Source organism: Lactuca saligna, chromosome 4 (assembly GCF_052625555.1).
Source record: "Lactuca saligna cultivar CGN05327 chromosome 4, ASM5262555v1, whole genome shotgun sequence".
Taxonomy (NCBI): Eukaryota; Viridiplantae; Streptophyta; class Magnoliopsida; order Asterales; family Asteraceae; genus Lactuca; species Lactuca saligna.
In genome coordinates this window covers 107,200,371-107,210,022 of record NC_136420.1, presented here as the reverse complement: position 1 = coordinate 107,210,022, position 9,652 = coordinate 107,200,371, and positions in this window count along the sequence as shown.

Genomic DNA, 9,652 nt, shown 5'->3' with positions numbered 1-9,652 from the left:
TTGATCAGACTATTCGTCATAGTTTACTAAAGCTCAGTAAATATGATTATACTTACAAGCTTAAGTGTAACTCTGAGACATTGGAAAAGGTTCCAATGTAAGGCAGAACGAATAAGAAGAATCAAATTAGGAAGAAGGATAAAAGTTTCTCAAATCTGAAAAGATGGGAGAGTACTTTAGTATCAGTTTTATGATCATCTTAATGATTTAGAAACCATATCACAAATTCATACTCTAAGGACGTCTTAGTGCATTGTTATGGCTAAGAAGAGAGGTCATGAATTGTTGGATTGGTTCAGATCAAGGAGATGAGTCATACTTCGTTCCAAAACAATTCTTAGAGTCATACTCCAAGATTGTGACATTGAGTGACATAAAAGAAGGTTTAAAACTCTTGTCAAATGTAAGAGTAAAAGTTTTCTACTCTCGTACATTTGAAATTGGTAAGTTGTGATGTTTTGGATAAAACAAAGACCAACTTAGGCCAATTGTGTGAAGTGTTCGTCTTGATTAGAATCCGCACTATCTCTTGGATGTTTGACAAGGGAGTCTTATAGGTCAAGAGGACAGTGGGAGTCTTAAAGGTCTTGAAAGTCTCAAGAACTAATCAAGAATAAAACCTAAAGTTCTTCACTAGCACACGACTTGAGGTTTATAACCTATCGTGTTGACATAGTCTGTGCCCATTCCAGTTAAAGTTGAGTTCTTAGAGTTCTCAATTGGTTGCACAACAACTTGGAAGTAATGGCAGGCCCTTGAGCTGCCAGGTGGCAAGAAATTAAGATTGAGTTCAGTCCATATGAGTTTGGGTTTGTCATTATCCTTGTCTTGTGACTATGGTTATGACAATTCACATGGATAAGAACACATACACCATTAAATCTAAGTGTCATAAGGTTTCTCTCCGATTCATGAAAATGATGGTGAGGAAACACTTTCACTAAGTAGATTTTAGTTAGATAGCAATTGTGATATTTGCATTCTCAAAGTCGTTAGTGGAGCGTGTGTGGTTTACCGACACACTAACTTGGACTTGTGAGAAATGGCAAAGGTCAAAACGATCAAGACTATGATTACGACATCCCTTTTCATAGTTCTTAAATTTTTTTTGACACACCCATGAGCTATCTAAGGGAAGGTGTATGTTTTTGATAAAGTCTTATCCAAACAATCTAGTATCAGAAATCTGAACTTTGGTAAGAAAGTCAATAAAGTATTGATTTCTAGAAGTCCAGTTGTTTTATGAGTACATGTCAAAGCTAGTGGGAGCATAAGTGTTATGCTAATAATCATCATGTTAGTGGGAGCATGATAATTATGATAAAGATTGCAAGTTAGCAATGTTAATTATAGAAAAACAAAAGGTTTCAATTGGGAAAAAGTTGTTTTGCTATAATTAAGGGAGAGGAAATTATACTTCATCTCAAATCTATAAGCTTAGATCGTGAGGTTTTAATCATTTAGTCAAGGAAATATATATGAATTTCATGTTGGAATGGCTCAACATAAGGAAATTATGTATATGGGTCCATTATTTGCATTCTTAAATTCGATTATGATTACGACATCCCTTTTCATAATCTGAATTATGAGAACTTGGCAAATAGAAATGGAAATGTTATAGCAAAAGACTGGTTTAGTCTTTATGTGAGACATCATGAATCGTGTCCCATATCCTTCGGATATAGGATCGATTACATGTGCTATATTCATCCTTTCTAAAATTTTCCAAATGCCTGGGGCATTAAGAAGGGAAAAGGTTTAGAACTGGATATGACTAAAAGGATTAAACAATTGTCGAGGACAATCTAAGGTTTACCAAAGATTGGTTGCTCAAGGACAATTGGAAGTATAGTGATAATTCTGGAAGGACCATATTGACATAATCTGTAAGGAGGCAACTCTTGTTCAGAAGTGATAGTCAAAATGAATCCGGAAATGTTCAAAGTTAGAATTTTCAATCTGTGTAAGATTAAGGAAATTTAATGCAAGAAGGATGTTTCCAAGGAGTTGATCTCCTTTGGAATACTCTGTAACGATTGTTGCCAAGTCTTTGTGAATTTGTGCATAATCGTTACAAGAGGATCAATGCATATAAGTTTAGAATCTAACAGATTTCAGTAAATGGCATGAATTTGGAATTCTTGCATTTGCAGTAAGGATTTGGGAGTGTGAAAAGAGAATCATTGAAGTTATGTTCAATTGATCTAGTTCACAAAGTAAAGATCATAGACAAACATAGTATGCATACTTGGTGTATGGCATGACTAGTGTTTAGAAAAACATAGTGTACATGCTTGGAGCATGGGACAACTATTGTTTTAAATTCAAGAATAAAGTTGATAGCTGAAACAGTATACAATGAATAATGTGTAATCATATGGTGATAAATAAAATGTGTTTTATTTATGTTCATAGATTTTGATACCATATTGGATTCAATTATTATTGTGTTTCACTTTGCATGTTTTGACTTCCCGAATAAACTAGGTTATTCTTCCGGAATGCCTAAGTTATTCAAACCATCCACAGTCGGTCATATGTTGGAAGCAGATATGAATTAAGACTGTCATGGGTTGGCTTGTAGAGGTCTAAGTTGTTGGACAAATGGCTACAACACTCATGAGTGCTCATAAGTTCTGAGTATTGGATTCAACCCGCGCTCATTGGAATCACTTCATGGATTTTATCACGAGTGATCATGAGATGATAATATCTTATATTCTTCAAACCTAGAGATATGAGTTGTTACTATGAGTTGGTTGTACATTGATTGCACGAAACCGCATTTGGTAACTCGGTGCTATAAAACGTGTCTTTGTGTACGATTCAACAAGTAGTAGAACAAGCCATATGAGTCGAAGTTTATCCATTCCTTTTACCTTCGGGATAAAAGCGATATCTATGGGCCCCTCGATGATTTGATGATGACAAATGGAAGTGCTCGGCCGGGCCAGGACTGATTTGATTTGTTCAATTAGTCAGTCGTCATAAATCGGAAATCGGGAAACAACAAATGGGCAGAGAGAATGATTATAATCCATGTCTCAGTCCATATGATATCTAGAATGGAGGAATATATGATCCCTTATCTAATGGACAAGTCATTGACAAAGGTCAGAGTTCATCTACAAGGTCAGAGTTCGACAGAAGCTTTTGAGAGCTACGATTGCTAGTTGGTTCCTGAAGTCATACGCAATAATAGTTTTAGACTTATCCAAGTGGGAGACTGTTGGATTAATGTCTAAGTCCATAACTATAATTGGTAAGACTTGACCCGACCCGACATGGTCCATTTGGGTTGCATACCATCATGCACTTGGATAGACTAAATGAGAGAAATAAGACACTTATGGTTATTAATATATTATAAGTTCTAGTATATTAATAATAAGAATAATGAGATTATTTAATTAGTATTGATCAAGAATTAATCTAGGATTAATTGAGTGATCAAAAGAAGACTAATTAAATATATATGGGTTGATTGTGTAAATCATCCATACTTGTATAGTGGGCTAATGCTTCATGGATTATCTAGTTGGGCCAAAACCCATATGATGCTCCATGGTGTATTTGAACCCATGGATCCAAGGAAATGGAAAGTCATGACAATTAGGGTTTACCCTAATTGTATAACTATATAAGCATCTTATTATTGAGGAAAATTGGCCACTAGAGAGACTAGTATTATTCTTGAAGAGGGCTAGCCGATTTCATGAAGTGTAGAATTCTCTCTAAGTTATTCTAAGTGTTTTGATGATTGTGAACCATTTGAGGTGTCACACTTGGGGCACTAGGCACTCAAGCTTCATGAAGACAAGCACTAACTTAAAGGTATGTATTCTATCTTGTTATATCCAATGTTTTGTATGTTAGATTAGGATAATACCTTGGATGTTCATATTTGCATGTATAATAGAGAAAACATAGATCCAAGGTATTTAGGGTTGCATGTACACTTAAGAGTGTTAGAATGCTCATAACCCAACATTTATAACATGTGGGTTTAAGGGTAAGTTGCAGAACACTTATGTTGTGTGTTAGTTTAGTTATGGAGATGTTCGTTAGTGGAACACTTTAGGAATGACCGTAACCCTATCGAGCCACTACAACTGAGATGGACAGAGTTCTTGGTAAGCTTCAAATATAATTTCTGCTCAACCCAAAGCATGGTAGAAGTAGAAAACCAGATTCTAACATTAAAAAAGGGCATCATCTCCATTAATGAATACATCAATGCCTTCACAGAAAAAATGGACTTCTCCTTGCACCTCATACCCGACAAGCTTATAAAAGTTGATAAGTATGTAAAAGGACTATCGTGAGAATCCGTTGTGCCAGTACGTCACACACTTACTCTTGAGGCAGCCATATGGATTTTAATTATGTCAAGGACATGATTAAGGAAAGATCCACCGATGAAGATGAAGTTGGCAAAAAAAAAGTGAAGAGTTCTCAAAATCCGATAAAAAGAGTAGATTATCGAAGTCTGGCCCCAACGATAAAAAATATGGAAGTAACAAAGAAGCTAAGTTGTGTAAAAAATACATAAGGAAACATTTAGGGCAATACAAGGAAGAGATAACCTTCTACTAGATTGGAAGGTCTGGTTACTATTTTGATGAATACAGGTACAATGGGAGAGTAATGTTTTGAGTTTAGAGAAGAGGAACTTAATTAAGTATTACTTAAAGAAGATTGAAGCTGCAAAGCCAAATGTGCAACCAAAATCAAAGGCACAGGAATTTCTAATGATGTAGGAGGCAGGAAAAGATGAAGCAGACTAGAGGAGGAAGCTACTTACCAGAATTCCAGATATGAAGAATTCATCACGTATAGATAATATTATGTTATGCAGTCCGATGTAAGAGGCAAGGAGTATGGAGTACTTGAAAATTATTGTAATCGGTTTTCAAAAATTATAATGTAACACCGTAAATTATCAAACCAAAATTTTCAATTTAAAACACATTTATCTCATTTCAAAAATCACAAAAAGTGCCACAACTATCAAATCATCAAAACAGATGTCCAAAAACTGTATATATCACAAATCCAGGATCCTCCCAAAACATAACTCTAACTCTGGTGTGTGTACAATCAAGCCGACACCTTTCCCGTGATCCTGAGAAGTACCTGAAACACATAACACATAACATAGTAAGCATGAAGCCTAGTGAGTTCCCCAAAATACCACACGCACAACGCAATAGCCACTCGAGGCTATACTCAGTAAGACCCTATGGTCAATGTGTCTCACTGGGACCCTCTGGTCCTAACTGAATGAGCTCATAATAATAATACTCAACATAAATCACATAGATATAGTGCAGAATATTAAAATACACAGGTAAGCACATAAGACATCTCAGTCAGACTAGATACCACTCATAGTAAGTACAGTGATAAGACTCACCTCGTAAGAATTGGATAACCTCGAACTCGAATCACCGGTCTAGCCTCTGGCTAACACATACGATAATTATCCCTAATTAACAACGACTCTCAATGAAGCTAAACTAACCCTACCATAAACACATAGAAGGGTAACATACCATTATACCCCTCCATGACCTTAATAGTCCACAGATTGACCAAACCCTAAAAGTCAACAGTAGAGAGTACACTACACATACCAGCTCTCTATGCTGGGTGTACTCTGCTGCCATGCAGGCATCGGGGATGCACGTCCTTTACACTGCATGTACTAGGATTACACCCAACGTACATACCAGTTTCACTCTATCTACTCGTTTAGTCTTAATCAGTTAAGACCTTGGCTCATGTCACCGATCTGGACTCCCTAATAGCTCTTACTCCATAAATTTAGTGACTTTAAGCCTTTGAATGGCTGATAAGGTCGCAAACACACAAAAACCTTACTCTCTTAACTCAAAATGATTATATCTCATGCATGGTTTCATTCCAGCGTCCAAGTCTTGATTTTTATGACACTACACCTCTGAATGCACTAAAAGGGGTTGATCATGGTCTTTGGATCTCAATATCTCATAAAGTCTCCAACTTTTGGGACAAAAACCCTAAAATACACTACTATGATGCACTAATAAAAAGAGTGAGAAAGCTTGAAGCTTTATACCTCTATATGAAGTTCCCAACACATATATGCCTAGATCCAAGGGCCTGGACTCTCACTCCTTCTTCTCCAAAGCTTCTTCTTCTCTCTAAGCACACACAAAATCACTCAAAGGCTCTCAAAAGCACTCACAAGCTCTATGAAAGAAGGTTTAGGGTTTAAGAGGGTTTGTTTTATGAGAATGGTGACCATGAATGAGGCCATCATATCCTTTATATAAGGACACACCCTAAATTAGGGTTTTAACTCTGGGCCTAGTACTTCCTGCGTACTCTGGTATGCCCAGCGTACTAGGTGGCTTTTGCATCAAAAGCATGCACATGAGTACGCTGAGTGTACACTCGCATACGCCTCGCGTACTAATTCACCAACTTTTCTCAAAAAGGGCTAAATTTGTGAATTACTCAAAAGAGCAAGGGTCACAAAGGTATACCTGGATTTGGGATGTTAAAATTCTCCCCCATTAGAATCAAACTTTGCCCCGAAGTCATGCTCTGTAAATAATTCTGGATACTGCTCTCGCATCTCCTACTCCGGCTCCCAAGTTAACTCAGACCCTCTCTGATGTTGCCATTGGACCTGAACCAGAGGAACCTATTTGTTCCTCAGAACCTTCACCCTTCGATCCAAAATCGCAATCAACCTCTCATTGTAATTCAGGCTCGCATCCACCTGAATGTCCTCTAGGGATACCACTGCCATTTCATCAGCTACACATTTCCTTAACTGGGACACGTGGAAGTTGTTATGAATCTGACTTAACTCTATAGGTAGCTCTAACCGGTATGCTACCCTACACACTCTTGCGGTCACTCTAAAAGTACCAATGTATCGGGGCCCCAACTTGTCCCGTTTCCTGAATCGGATCACCCCTTTCCATGGGGATACCTTCAGGAGGACAAAATCTCCAACCTGAAATTCTAGCTCGGATTGTTGCCTGTCTGCACAACTCTTCTGGCGACTCTAGGCTATCTTTAACCTCTGTATGACCTGATGAATCTGCTCAGTCATCTTCAACACTATCTCAGTGCCACATATCACTCTCTTCCTTACTTCTCCCCAACAAATGGGACTTCGACATCTCCTCCCGTATAGAAGCTCAAAGGGAGGCATACCAATACTCGAATGATGGTTGTTGTTGTAAGAAAACTCAGCCAGGGGTAAATAAGTGTCGCAACTTCCTCCGAAGTCCATAACACATGCACACATCATGTCCTCTAGCGTCTGAATTGTCCGCTCGCTCTGCCCCTCCGTCTGCGGGTGGTATGCGATACTGAAATGCAAACATGTGCCCAACTCTTCATGAAATTTCTTCCAAAACTTAGAAGTAAATTGCACGTCTCGATCTGACACTAGAGATCGAAACTCCATGCCGTGCTACCACCTCTCTCACATAGGTCTCGACCAATCTCTCTGTAGAAGAGCTCTAATAGCGAGGAAGTGAGCACTCTTCGTCAGCCAGTCCACAATCACCCAAATCGCATCATCGCCACGTGCAGTCCTCGGTAATTTGGTGATAAAGTCCATAAAAGTCTGTTCCCACTTCCACTGGGGAATCTCTAAAGGCTGTAATGGACCATATGGATGCTAGTGCTCTGCTTTAACCCGATGGCAGGTCAAGCACCTCTTAACTACCTATGCTACATCCCTCTTCATACAGGGCAACCAATAATATCTCTTCAGTTCCAAATACATCTTTGTGGTCCCTGGATGGATCGAGAATCTCGATGTATGTGCCTCCTCCATTGGTATACGCCAAACTCTGCCCGTGTACGGCACCCAAATCCACCTTCAGAAAGTCATAAGACCATGGCTATCCGTCACAAACTCAGACACCTAACCAATGACCCACTCCCTCTTGTGGTTCTCCAGTCTCACGGCCTCCATCTGGGCCTCTCGAATAGTATCTAATATTGTAGTCATCACCATCATCCTCATACACACATCTCGGATCGGAGCACTTATTGCTCTACTGCTAAGGGATTCAGCTACCATGTTAGCCTTTCCCAAATGATACATGATCTCACAGTCATAATCTTTCACCACATTCAACTATCTTCTCTGTCTCATATTCAGGTTGGGCTGATAGATGAGGTACTTCGGGCTATTGTGGTCCGTGTACATGGTACACCGAACCCCGTAAAAATAGTGGCGCCAAATCTTGAGGGAGAACACGACCACCCCTAGCTCTTGATCGTGGGTGGGATATCTCATCTCATGAGGCTTCAACTGCCTCGATGCGTATGCTATCACATGCTCCCTCTGCATCAGCACCGCACCCATTCCTGAAATGGACACATCACAGTAAACTAAAAAGTCTTCCACACCCCTTTGGGAAGGGCTAACACTGGGGCTTCACACAATCTTTGGTGAAGAGTCTCAAATGAGGCCTGCTACTTGGGACCCCAAATATAAGTAACACCCTTCCGGGTCAACCTGGTGAAAGGGACGACAATCTTGGAGAAATCTTTGATAAATCTCCGATAGTAGCCGGCCAATCCCATAAAACTCCTGATCTTGGTGGGGGATCTCGGAACCTCCCATCTCATCACTACCTCAATCTTGGTCGGGTCGACCAATATCCCATTATGGTTTACGAGGTGTCCCAAGAAATGGATCTCTCGTAACCAGAAATCACTCTTGGAGAATTTGGCATATAGTCTCTCTGCCCTCAATACCCCAAGAATCTCTCTAAGATGCTTCTCATGCTGCTCTCTGGATCTCGAATACACCAAGTAATTGTTGATGAACACAATTACTGATCGATCCAACATAGGCCTGCACACCCAGTTTATGAGGTCCATGAACGCTGCCGGTGCATTGGTGAGCCCAAAAGGCATCACGACAAACTCGTAGTGCCCAAAATGAGTCTTAAAGGCCGTCTTTTGGATATCCTCATTTCAGGCCCTCAACTGATGATATCCAGATCTTGAATCAATCTTGGAAAACCAAGATGCCCTGTGTAACTGGTTGAAGAAATCATCGATCCTCAAAAGTGGATAACGGTTCTTGACCGCCAGCTTGTTCAACTCCCGGTAATCAATACATATCCGATTTGAACCATCCTTTTTCTTGACAAAAACGATCGACGCTCCCCTCGGTGAGCTACTCGATCTGATAAATCCCTTCCCTAGTAGCTCCTGGAGCTATAAGGATAACTCCTGCATCTCCGGTGGTGCAAGGCGATAAGGTGCCTTGGCGATAGGCACCGCTCCTGGTACCAAATCAATCTGAACTCCACTTGCCTCTCTGGAGGAACACCCAGTAAATCCTCATGGAAAACATTTGGAAAATCACTCATTATCGGAACCTCAGCGATAGAACTCTGTCCCACTGTAGTAACCCGTGTATCCATCACATACACCAAAAAGCCCCTACAACCCTGCTGTAAACTTTGTCTTGCTCTGGCAACAGAGCAAAAAGCTTACCTAGATCTGGTATGAACGTCATACACAGTAAGCACTCCCCCCCTAGGGTCTCGTATCATCACTAACTATCGCTCACAGTCTATCACAGCTCCAAATCGACTCAACCAGTCCATGCCCACTATGA